At 41.7% G+C, this 12,171-nt stretch overlaps 1 long non-coding RNA gene across 3 annotated transcripts in view; it reads left to right on the forward strand.

Moving 5' to 3' along the window:
• The window catches only part of LOC107196686, a 101,894-nt gene that overhangs the window by 85,340 nt on the left and 4,383 nt on the right, over window positions 1-12,171 (forward strand). For 2 of the 3 annotated variants that reach the window (XR_003043831.1, XR_001518128.2), the window contains exon 4: window positions 1,832-1,942. This is a non-coding gene — a long non-coding RNA (uncharacterized LOC107196686). Of the gene's footprint in view, window positions 1-1,831; window positions 1,943-3,679; window positions 4,133-12,171 lie in introns of those variants that run through there. The other variant, XR_003043832.1, reaches the window with a different exon arrangement.

The following is a 12,171-nucleotide window of genomic DNA, read 5'->3' on the forward strand; positions in this document are numbered from 1 at the left end:
CACAGTCTCCAAGGTCCTTCGTGACCTTGCCCTTGCCCTTCTTTCTAACCACATCTCGCATCGCTTTTTCCTCTCCACTGTTTATACTCCAGCTACACTGGCCTTCACTCAGTTCTCCCAACAGGACTTTTACAGATACTATTCCATCTACCTGGATTGTTTATTTCCCTATTTGTCACATGGCTAATTGCTTCTCATTCCTTATACCTGTGGTCTTCAGATGTGTTTAATTCTCTATCGTGGGGGAAAATATCAAACTTAAAATCTCGATATAGGTATATTTATTTATTTATAAATTATATACAAGTAATACTTTGCTAACATATTACATACATTATGAAATATATGCAAACGTAGAGCTCTAAGGAAAATATTAAAAATAAAATGATATTTCAAGAAATAATTATGTTACTTTATTAATAGTGCACTTTTTTCTTTTTCCTCCCAGCTTTATTGAGGTATAATTGACATATAATATTATGTAAGTTTAAGGTGTACAATGTGCTAATCTGATACATTTATATATTGCAAAATGATTACCACCATAGCATTAGCTAACACTTCCATCTTGTCACATAATTACCATTTCTTTTTTTGTGGCGAGAACATTTACTCTCTTAGCAACGTTTAAGTATATAATACAGTATTATTAGCTATAACCACCATGCTGTACAATAGATCCCCAGAACTTGTTAATCTTATGACTGGAAATTTGTACGCTCTGACCAATATCTCCCATTTTCCTCACCTCCCAACCTCTGAATAGTGCATTTTAAATGACAGTTGATATAAATCCATATTTCAAGTCATCTTAAGAATTTCAATCTTATGGAGTATTTTTGTTATATCTGTTTTTAATTATGATTATATTTAACTCTATATGATTATATTTAACTCCATTACACAAGGAATAGAGGAGTCAGTTGTGTTTTTTAATGTTGCTTGCATTTACCTTATTACTATTACTTTCTATCCATGCTTTCCTTGAAGGAATCTTTTAAAGCCACTTGTCAGTTGTGTCAGTGTTTATTTATTTAAAACTGGGTAATATAATCTGAAAATCCATATAACCAGGTACTCATGAACTGTCATGCATTACCATCCACGGGAAGGGTAAAAACGAGTGTGGTGCCACTGTCTGTCCCGTGACATTGTGGAATTCCATTTTCCCTCTCAAGAGACCCAACCTACTTTGTGTGACATATGGTCATCTGACAAGTGGACAGAAAGGGAGAGGGAGGGAAGGCGGGGGGTAGGGAGGGAGGGAGGAAGAGAGAAAGACTGATCATTGGTAGATATGAATAGAATATAACTTCTTATTTTTATATTTTAAAATTATCGATAGAGGCTCATATTTTTCTGTATCTCAGTAATCTCTGGCATAGCATTACATGGGGCTTTCCACACAGAGGTCTATGACCATTTTTCTTATCAAGGATAGAAACCGCTGTCCATCTTTTTTCAACATTTATCCCCAACCATCTAGACAGTTCTGGGCTCTTTCAATATGTATGAAAGTTCAGCAGTTCTCAACTGCAGTTTGATGATACAGTGATATGATATGAATCATCGTAAGGCGAATGGCAAATCATTTGTTATTAACAAAATTAGAAGAAATATTATTTTATGTAGCTTATAATTTAAATTTGGAGGAATCAAATGTATCCCTGTAATAATATTCGTTTGGAATGCATTCACTTATAATTTTTAAATGAAGGAAAATAGTTGGAATTTCACCTGGTGCCGGGGGAATTGTGCACAACTCACAGCTCATCTTGTGTATCTCATCCTTATTCATCAATGTGAATTTCATCTTTCTTGCACATTGCAGGGCACTGCAGATCAAGAACTAGTGACCTACTGGGGGAGAAACATATGAAGATATACAACATGGTGCAGGGTCTGCTAGAAGAATGGACCAAGTGCTATGGAAGAGACAGAGGTGTGTGCCCTGATTGCTATTTGGGTCAGTGAATCTCAGTGGAGGGAAACGCCTTAGAAACAGACAGACCTTAATTCTAGTCCTACCTCTACACAATTTACAAGTGGAATGGCCGTTCACACAGCGTTTACACTAGGAACCTCAGTTCCCACATCTCTGAAAATGACAATAATACCTCAAGCCCTTCTGATTTCAGAGGATTGTTGTGAGAATTAAATGAGGCAGTCAATGAAAAGGCTTTTGGTTAACCTTAAAATACTGTATAAATGTTTTAATCAAAACCATTCTCTTCTCAGTTGTTCCACTGACCTAAATTCAGTTCAATTTAGTAAATGTTCCATGAGCACTTATTATAGTTCAGACAATATGCAGAGAATCCAGGGCACAGAGTGGAGGGCAGAGTTTGCCCTCAGGTTTCTCACCATCTGGTGGAGGAGACAGACGCAGGCACAGGTCAATACGCAGAATGGGTTGCACGATGATAGACATGTGTTGTTACAGGCCAGACAAAGAGCACAGCGACAGGACTGGGGAGCTCTGTTGTGTTGGGGGAGAGGATCGTTTGTGAGGAAATCGAGCCTCAAGGAAAGCTCACACGGGATGGAGTCTAAGCAGTGTTTTGAAGGCATTTGGAAACAGGAAAGGGCTTTCCAGGCAAGGAAATAGTATGTGTGAAGGCAGAGACCCTGCAGCCCGAGACCAACGTCTTCTTTCTTCACATGTGCGTGCGTGTGTGTGTGTTCGTGTGTGTGTGTGTGTCCCTGTGTATGTTAAGAGAATCATGAGGAAGATAGCAGGAGACGCTAAGAAGTTCTCTGTGCTTCAAGAATAAAATAGGTACAAAAGAGGCAGTAGGCGGGGCAGGAGAGGCAAAGGAATTTGACGGGGAGGTTGAGAAAAATATTAATAGTGAATACATGAGTATTTACTATGTAAAAGCCTTTTCCATGCATTGTCTCACAAAGATGGTATCTTTTCTTATTAACTCCACTTCACAGATGAGGAAACAGATGGAGTGAGGTTAAATGACTAGCCCAGGATCGCATCACTAATAAGCTGAGGAGCCTGTATTCACACCGGGCTCTAGGATTGCAGATGCTGGCTCTCTAGAGAGGACTGGGTTAAACTAGGGCCCTGCTTCGTATGAAAGTCATGTGACTCCCAGAGAATTGTAAACAAAGCAGCAGAGTTTGCTTTCACCTCCACCATGCCAACTTCTGGGAGTATTTTTCTACCTTGATTCTTGATCATGGGCCTCTTAACCCTGCATTACAAGGTCCTGTTTCTTTGTGTTCTTCCAAATGGAGCTGGAGACTTTCACCAAAGACGAGACACCAGGTTTCTTTCATGCAACAAAAAGCCCACAGGCCAACTTGCCAAGTGTTCCTTTCTCCTCCTCATTACTATATTTCATTGACCCAAGGACGTTCTATGAAGACTGAGTTTATAAACCTCACTTCCTGTAACATTCCCCACCCCACCCCCATTTACTTGCAGGCACCAGCCTGGAGCTTGGTGCCTCCTCCCCTTGGAATCCAGACTGTTGGAGCTGCAGAAACCTACAGGGCTCCTTCTGAATCTGGTCTTTGCACAATAGCAACCTCATTGGGTTGCAGCAGCCCTGCCTGCAAAGGTCACCGTGTGATGAACTCATGATTAACCTCATTCTCCAATCAGAATTTTGATCTAATCTCTGGGCCAGCATGATTAACATATATGGTCTTTTTGTTTCTGTAGAACTGGAGACCAGAAATGTGACAGCCTCAGCTATGCCAAGCACCAGGGGAAACCACAGAGTTCATATTACATATGTTAGATTTTTTTTTTTTTTGAGCTGCAATTCTCAACAGGCTCAAGCAGACCTTGGGTGGTGGAATAGCTTCCTCCAAAGGAGGCTCTCTCCTTCTATGGACTTGCCATGCAAAGGACACTGACACAGCAGTGTGTATTTTGCTTGGCTGTAATGTGGCGCAATTGCATTTTGTAGGCAGGCTGGAAGTGGCCACCCCGGAGCTGGGAGCTATGGAGAACATTCGTTTCTGCCACCGCAGACAGCTCAGCCACAGACGTGGATGATGAAAGGGAAATTGGCATTGACCTTGCTGCTTTGCAAGGAGCAGATGGGACTTGGAGTCTGGTTAGCAAAGAAAAATGAACCAAGCCTCCTCAATAGTATTTGAAGAGCAAGAGCTGGGCCCAACAGAATTCTTTAGTCTGTTCCTCGTTGTTGTTGTGTGTGTGTGTGTGTGGGTGTGTGTGTGTGTGTTTGCTTGCATGTGCGCACACACACACACACACACACACACACACGCACATGCTGTGTCTAACATGCACGGGGAGACAGAAGCACCCTTGTCTGTGCTGGAGCTCCCTATTGCACATTTGGCATTTGACTGACATGTAAAATTCCCAGGGATATCAATAGGACAGTGGCTCAGAATGCATAAGAGATTTTTGCTGTTGATAAGAAGACAGTTGGAGTGGAGAATGTTACAGAGAGTACTTTCCAATCCCTGCAGGCGTATTTCAGAGAAAGGGAGTCTATCTTAAGAGCGTGATGCAAGAGATGAGGAACAAAGCTGATGTAGCCAAATGTACAATATGTACCCATCCCAAATCATCTGAGTATGCCATTGTCCTCTCGTTTTTGCTACTATTGGTTTCCTTCTCCAGAAGTGTTCTTACCCTCCCATTTCCCACCCGGTGAAATCCTTTTCACTTTCCAAGTCCCAACAGGACTTTCATTTCTTTCAAAAAGCCTTCTCTGATTTTTCCCCACTCAGCACAAATCGTTCCTTCTTCTTACCTGTAAATTTCTTGAGAGAAGAATGGCTATGCCCAGTGCCGACATATCAGGTACTCAATGGTGAGAGAGTGGAAGGAGCTCAAACCTGGAAGCAGTGGGAGCCCGAGTTTAAGCCACGCTCTCCCACACTGGAGCTGTGAGACTTTGGGAATAACTTCTCCAAACCTCAGTTTCCTCATCTGTAAACATGGATGGCAATAACCCCTTCGTGGGATGAGAGGGAATATTTAATGAGATAATATATGTAAAGGTAGCACATAGCAGGTAATTTGGTGTATATGGTTTCCTTTGTTCACACACTGGTTCTGATTTCTCTTTGTGTTGTGTTTTGTACAATTCTTGATACATTTTAGGCATGAAATAAATCTTGATTAATTAAATAGAATATTTTTTCTACTCAAGCATTCCAAGCCATTAATATCAAATAATAATAAAAATAATAAAGAAAATAATAGCAAGCCCTAGAGAACAAAGCCTGAACCCTACCCCCAGATTTAGACTCAATTAGTTTTTTAAAAGTCCTAGGTGATTCCATATGCAGTCAGGTGAGAGCTCCTGACTTCAGGCAACACTTTAGTGCAGGTAGAGTTTTGTATTTTAACATAGATAATATGCTCCAGCTTTATCTTGCTCAGAGTAAGTAGCCATCCAACATCCAGTTTGGAGAGAGAACATCCCACCTTCATGAAATCGCTCTGAAGAATTCTGTCAACCTTCTCTAGCAGGTCTGGGTTCTTGAAATAGGTAGGTCTGATGTAACATTTATGTGCAATAATGACTCTCCAATGGCCCAAATGCTATCCATAGGAAAGACCAAGGTAAGCCAGCGGGAAGATTGTACTGCACATGCGCAGGCCACAAAACTGTAGCCTTCCAGGAGCCCCAGGGGTCTGGGGCAGTGACGTGGGCTTCTGGCGTGGAGCCCTGGGGTAATGTGTAGTGCAGTTACTTTTGACAGCTCTGAGCTTTCTCACACAATTTCTGGTCATTGGTGGCTTGAATGAGGTAGAACGGTTTGTGTGCAGACTGCCTGAGTAACCATCTTGACATAAGTGAATATAACAGTATGTTATGATGTGAGTTTGGTGACTGTCCGCGTAATCCCAGGACAGCAATGGGGCACTAGGATTAGAACCAGAAGACTTGCAGTTGAGTCCTAATTCTGCTGCATTAGTTATGAGACCTTGGGCAAGTCATATAACTTCCCTAAATTCACTGGCTTGACTATGTAATAGAGTAAAATAAATATCTTAAGTATAACTTTCAAAGCCAGTTGCTGGAAAGGGCTGTATAAGCTTTTGAGAACTATACCAATGTGAAGACTTTTAAAGCTACTCAGCCTGGGTTAGAATCTTGACCTACCTTGGGCAAATTCCTTAATGCTTCAGTTTTTTCATCTATAAAGTGAGGATAATAATGCACATTCACAATTATAAACTTGAAATCTTTGGATTGGAATATGATTTAGTATGTAGAATCTTTGACATTTTATAAAGGTAATAAAGTATGCATAGTGTCTAATACATAAAACCTTCAGGAGGTTCTGGGACAATCCCCTATAATCAAAAACTTTCTTTTTTTCAGTGAAGCTTAACTTTTCATAAGTGGCATAAACAAAGACCACCAAAAGCCTCATGTCAGATCAGATAAAGTTTTGCTGCCAAAGGAGTTTGTACCAAATTTACCAAAACATTCTCATTTTTAAAGATTTTGGGGCTGTAGAATTGTAGGTAAGGGATTTGGACCTATAGTACCTGCCATTTAGATTAGTCATGAGGATAAAATAAGTTAATATGTGTAAAGGGATTGTACCAATGCCCTGCATATAGTAAGTTATGAATAAATATTAGCTATTATTACATTTATTACCTTAAATAGTAAAACGAAGAGAAAAATGGGGCTTCACAGGCCCTCACTGACATTACTGAGATTTTTATTAATTAATGAATTAATAGATTTGCCAGGAACTAATCTTTACCTGATGAGAAAATATATTTCAGGTCTGAGCTGCTGTCAACACTTAAAGGGATGGTATTGTCCTTTGAGGACACATGAGTGTATGTACAAGTCAGAGAGAGAGAGGCCCAACAAAATGCTTACAGGTTGCAAATATGTAGTATGTTAATTTTCTTCTTACTACATTCACTCACTTTTTATATTTTATCTTTTGATCTTGAATTACTTTTATAATGAGAAAAAAAAAGGACATTCTCTTTTAAGCCTTCTTCTGTTTCCTCTTTCTTAGAACATTGGTTCTCAAACTCAGGCTCACAAGACAATCATCAAGCAACAAACTTTTATTGATTTCCAACTGTATGCCAGACACTGCAGAAAGTGCTAAGAAACAAAAGGAAAATCCAGAGATTATTTGAAAACTCTTCAGCAAAATCACTTTGTATAGTAATGTACAGTTCACACCATGTTTCACTATAAATTCTCTTAATTGGTCCTTCTCCCTAGATTAGGGAAAGTATATATTTCTGCTGACATTTTATGAATGAAGAAACTTACCTGAGGTCACCCAGCCATTAGGGAACAGGTTGGACCCAAAGGTCTGAATCATATTGAGCGGTATTCCCAAAAACTTGGAAATCAGTAACACTTTAAGAAGGTAAATATTAGGAAATCAAAGTGCGACCAAATGACCAACTACATGTAAAATCTTCATCTTGGTAACAAATAGAAGCTAAAAAGATTTGAGGGCACCGAAGAATATGCTTAAAGATGACTCTTAGAATAGTCCAACTTTCTAAAGCTGGGCATTATCACATCAAAGGGAAAAAGCTTCAGCCCAAGACAGAAGTTTGGAAGAGCACACTGGAAACAAAAAGGAGAGAGGATTTGGTCTTTATATGTTTAATGCAATCAAAGATGTGAAGCTGAGGTAGAGGGACCCTCGTTGGTTAGGGACATCGATAAGAACAAAGTCCCCATGTTCAGATTCCACTCACAAATAACCTTTAGATTGTCTTTTGACTTCCCAGAGAATCAAGGTATGTTCTGATATGCTGCTAGCAACAACCTAACTGATTGAAAACTTTTGTCTCGAGGTTGTTCTTTCTTTTGACTCTTGTTAGAAGAAGTCGGCTGATTGGTATTAACCACACTGCCCAAGACAAATTTGAGAACCTGGAAAGTAAACATCAGACCCTATTTGCACAAGGTCTTATTAGCTTAGACCCTGTCCAAACATACTGCCCACCTCCATAATGACATTGCGACCTCTCTATGCTCTAACCACCCAGAATCCAAGTCAATGCCTCCATCTGTTTCTTCTAATCTTGGCACAGCTTTCTCTGAGCAAAAGGGGTTGAGCCTGCCTACTCTTGTTAAAAGGAAGGGAATCATTCAACATTTTGTTCTGCATTCTTCTACCCCAGATAACCCTCTCTAATTTGAGGTTGGCTGGAAATCTGGAAATCCTTATTGTTATCAGGAGAATTTCCATTGCTAAAGGGGAGGGCGCACTAGGCCACATCCTGTGTTCTGGGAGAGGCTCAAAAGAGTCAGTTGCAATGCTTTGGACTCAAACAAAGTCAGGGACTTTCTTAAGTGGATTCAAAAAACAAGCTGGGACAACAGGCTCACTGTAATTTTTCTTGTTCCTTCCTCCTTTGTATGCAGAAGTCCCATTGCCCCAAGCACCATAGTGGACACATTTTCCACTTGCAGAGTCCTTCCTGGGGACTAGAAAAACTCTTTGCCTGGCTCCTGACTTGGAAGTCTTTGGAGCCTCAGATGATCGAACTTAGAGTCTACAGACCTGGAGTCCTTAGTGTCTACAGAGCGCAGCGCGGGGGCTGGGACATGCTTGTGTTTTGGAATGTGTAGAGGTAGACTGCACTCAGGGGATTTGTTCATTTTAGCAAACTTGGCAGAACTTCCCTGCGTGACCTAAATAGAATATCTTCCTCTACATAAAGCATGCATCAGGGTATTTCCTGATTTATTCATGAAAGGTTTGCTTTACAAAGGCCTCAGGAACTGTGCAGTCTCAAAATACATGATACATAGAGCTGGATACTAGAGTGGCATTTGCACAAATTGCTGTGATAGATGGGCTGTGCAGTATGGCAGCAGAGTTGGATCAATTTAAATACCTACTGTAGGGGGATGGCTCTTTCAGAGGAGGAAGTGAGACCCACCTGCAGATTGTTAGCAATAACATGGGAAAATCTGCTGTCTCTGCAATGAGTAATTGACCAACGACTAAAAAAAGAAGTGAACAAAATTCATGTGCACTAACCTTTGTCTGCTAATCATCCATTGTTTCATTCATTCATTCCCAACTAGAGAATCAACCTGGTAGCGGCTGATAGGCTCATCTCCATCAAAGGTACGTAGTAATAGATGTATATGGGCTCATAAGAACCATAGGAAGCCATATTTGAAATCTGATCAGTCTTGGGAATTTTGAGTTCTATTGTTACCATGGGGGTGGAGGGTAATCGCTCCTATTAGAGAAAGAAAGACCTTTCTCCCGATCAAAGACAGGCACTTTCAGGTGAGTCTACCATAATATCTCTGATCGTGGATTTATCAAACAATTCGGTATTTTCATGCTAGGGTATTTTTAACAGTGCAGCAGAAGAACCTTGGTTGTTTGCAAAGAAGTTTTATTTTGGAGCTTGTGAAGAGATTGGGGTTAATGTACAATAAAGTGAAAGTGACGTTTGTAAAGATGGTGCGAGCAGAATGCCAGGATCCATTACCCTGAAAACCCCACAAACAGATCGGCAGCCTCCATTGGTGAGCTGCTGCTCAAATCCCATCAGCGTTACTTGCAGGATGCATCACCACTTTATGGCAAATTTCCAGGGGTTTTTACATGCCAAGCAACTTGTCCTAAGTGGGACAAGGAGACATTGTTTTACTAACTTTGCTTTGGGGCCTAGAACTTTGGGGAGGGCCAGACCTGGTTCCTTCTCCTGGTTTTGTAATCATAGACGTCCACAGGCAATGAAGGGAAGGACAACCCAGGTGCAGGCCCCAGAGCTAACGTGTCAGAATGAGGTGGTCAAGTGACGTAAGGAGTGCTGTGCACGTGGGCTGAGCTGCATGGGCTGATGCTTCTCTTCAGAAGGTTACAGGCACTGCCCAGGAGAGTTTGGATCCCTGAAGAGAAAGGAAAAAAGGGCTGAAAGGCTCTTCCAAGATGGAAAACCAACAGGAGTTCGATATTTGAATGAATTAACCCTCAGTGATTTCCCATGACCCACAGGATCAAGTCCAAATCCTTAGTACCGCCGCCAGGTCTTTCACCATCTGGTCCCTGACTAACTTTGGGTCTTTCCATTGTCCCAAACAACATGCATTCTGACCATTCCCAACTGCCCTTTGTTCCCTGATGCTAATGATAGGCAACATTTATCCGGGCCCTTAAAATGCCAGGAACTGGGCTAAGAGCTTTATGTGTTTCATCATCTACTCTTCAGAGCAGTCTCTGAGGCAGACGCTATTATGGTCCTCAGTTTACAAATGAGAGAACAAAAGCAGAGGTTATAAAACTGGGTCACAAGCTATTAAGAAGCTTGGGATTACAAGGCTGTATGACTCCATGGCCAGACTTTAACCACTTCACCACCTTTTCCTCCTTTGCTGTATGAGAAAATACCTCTAGAGCCTGCACCACATTGCTTTTCTGCATAGGATTGGCCTTTCTCCTTATTCAGCTGATTTTTAAAAACATTTCTTTGTTCACCCAAACCTTCAAGATCAAATATCCTCTTCTCTGGATGTCATTCCTGGCACCTGAGGCAGAGGTAGTGGCTTTCTCCTTGGAGCTCCCACACTCCTGACATAAACTCACAGCACACACTGTATTGCAATACAATGCCCTCCTCTCATGCATTCATTTTGTTCCTGGTCTGTGCAGACTCCTTAGACCTTTCCAAGAGAGTGAGTAGTAAGTGGGGAGCAACCATTGCCATGAATCCAGAGGTAGCTCAGGCTCCAGGTGATGATTGCACCCAAATGCCATGTGGCGTTTCTCAAGCAGCTCCGCAGACAGGTCCAGATGAATACCCGCCTGCTACATTCCTGCCTTTATCATTAACCACAGCTCACGGTGACTTCCTTCAACATGTGAGGCAGCGCCTGCCTGTCTGATAACCCAGCTTCCTTCTGGAAAGGATTTCCTTTGGCCTGGGTGCATACCTGGCCCTGCAAGAGTTAACCACAAGACGGCCCAGATCAGGAGAACATGAGGTTTCCATTAACTGGTGGTATGCGGACAAGTGGCACGAGCATGGATTATGCGGTAATAAAAACACACGGCGCAGTATTTGTCAGAGGCCTCACTTCTCTCCTTCCCCGCCTCCCACCCCGGCACAGAGAAACCAGGCCCTCGCTGTCCTACTGCTAGCTTGTAGCAAGTTGGTAGCAGACTTTTCTCCCAACTCGCTTTAATCCTGCTGTGTGTGCTCATCATGCCCCCAAAAGACACAAATGAAAAGAAAGAGTACCAGAGGAATTCACCCCTTGCCCTGGGATGAGTCCTAAGTGAACCAGTTGGGAGACAGAAAAAAGGAAAAGGGGCAAGGGAGAGAGAAGTGGGGAGGGCAAGAGGGCAGGAAGATGAGAGGGATGTGAGAAAGGTAGCAAAAATTGAGCTCATGTAGGAGGGGACAGTTGGATGGAACATTGCGAGGAGTCCGAAACCATATTTTCTGGGAAGAAGGGAATTCACATGTATGGTGAATTCACTATATGGAAGGTATGATGGTTAATATTATGTGTCAATTGGACTGGGCCATGGGGTGCCCAGACATTTGGTCAAACATTATTCTGAGTGTGTCTATGAGGGTGTTTCTTCTGTATGAGATTGACATTTGAGTCCATAGACTAAGTAAAGCCGATTGCCTTCCCTAATGTGGACGGGCCTCACACAATCAGTTGAAGACCCGAATAGAACAAAAAGACTGAATAAGAGGGATCTCCTGCCTGACTGTTTGAGCTGGGACATTATTCTTTTCCTGCCTTTGGATTCAAACTGAAACATTGGTGTTTCTTGGGTCTTGAATTTGCTCATACTGGAACTTACACCACTGGCTTTCCTGGGTGTCCAGCTTGCCAACTGCAGATCTTGTGACTTTTCAGTCAATTCCATAATCACATGAGTCAATTCCTTATAATAAATCAATTTCTCTCTCATATATATGTATTTTATATGTATATATTACATAATTGGTTGTTTCTCTAGAGAACCCTAATACAGCAGGAGATGCTCTGAACTCTATATATTATTATCATGGAGGCTTAGACACTTTCGGTAACACATCACACAGATCCTGCAGTTCATAAGGGAAATAAGTTTCCAAACAAGTTCTCTCTGGGCTTAATGGATCTCGCCTCCCTTTCTTTTAGTTACAGAGTTGCCCGGCCACGTAAAGGTGAGATTAGCTTCCCATTTTCAGTTGCAGGT

This window comes from Pteropus alecto, unplaced genomic scaffold (assembly GCF_000325575.1).
Source record: "Pteropus alecto unplaced genomic scaffold, ASM32557v1 scaffold111, whole genome shotgun sequence".
In the NCBI taxonomy this organism is placed as follows: Eukaryota; Metazoa; Chordata; class Mammalia; order Chiroptera; family Pteropodidae; genus Pteropus; species Pteropus alecto.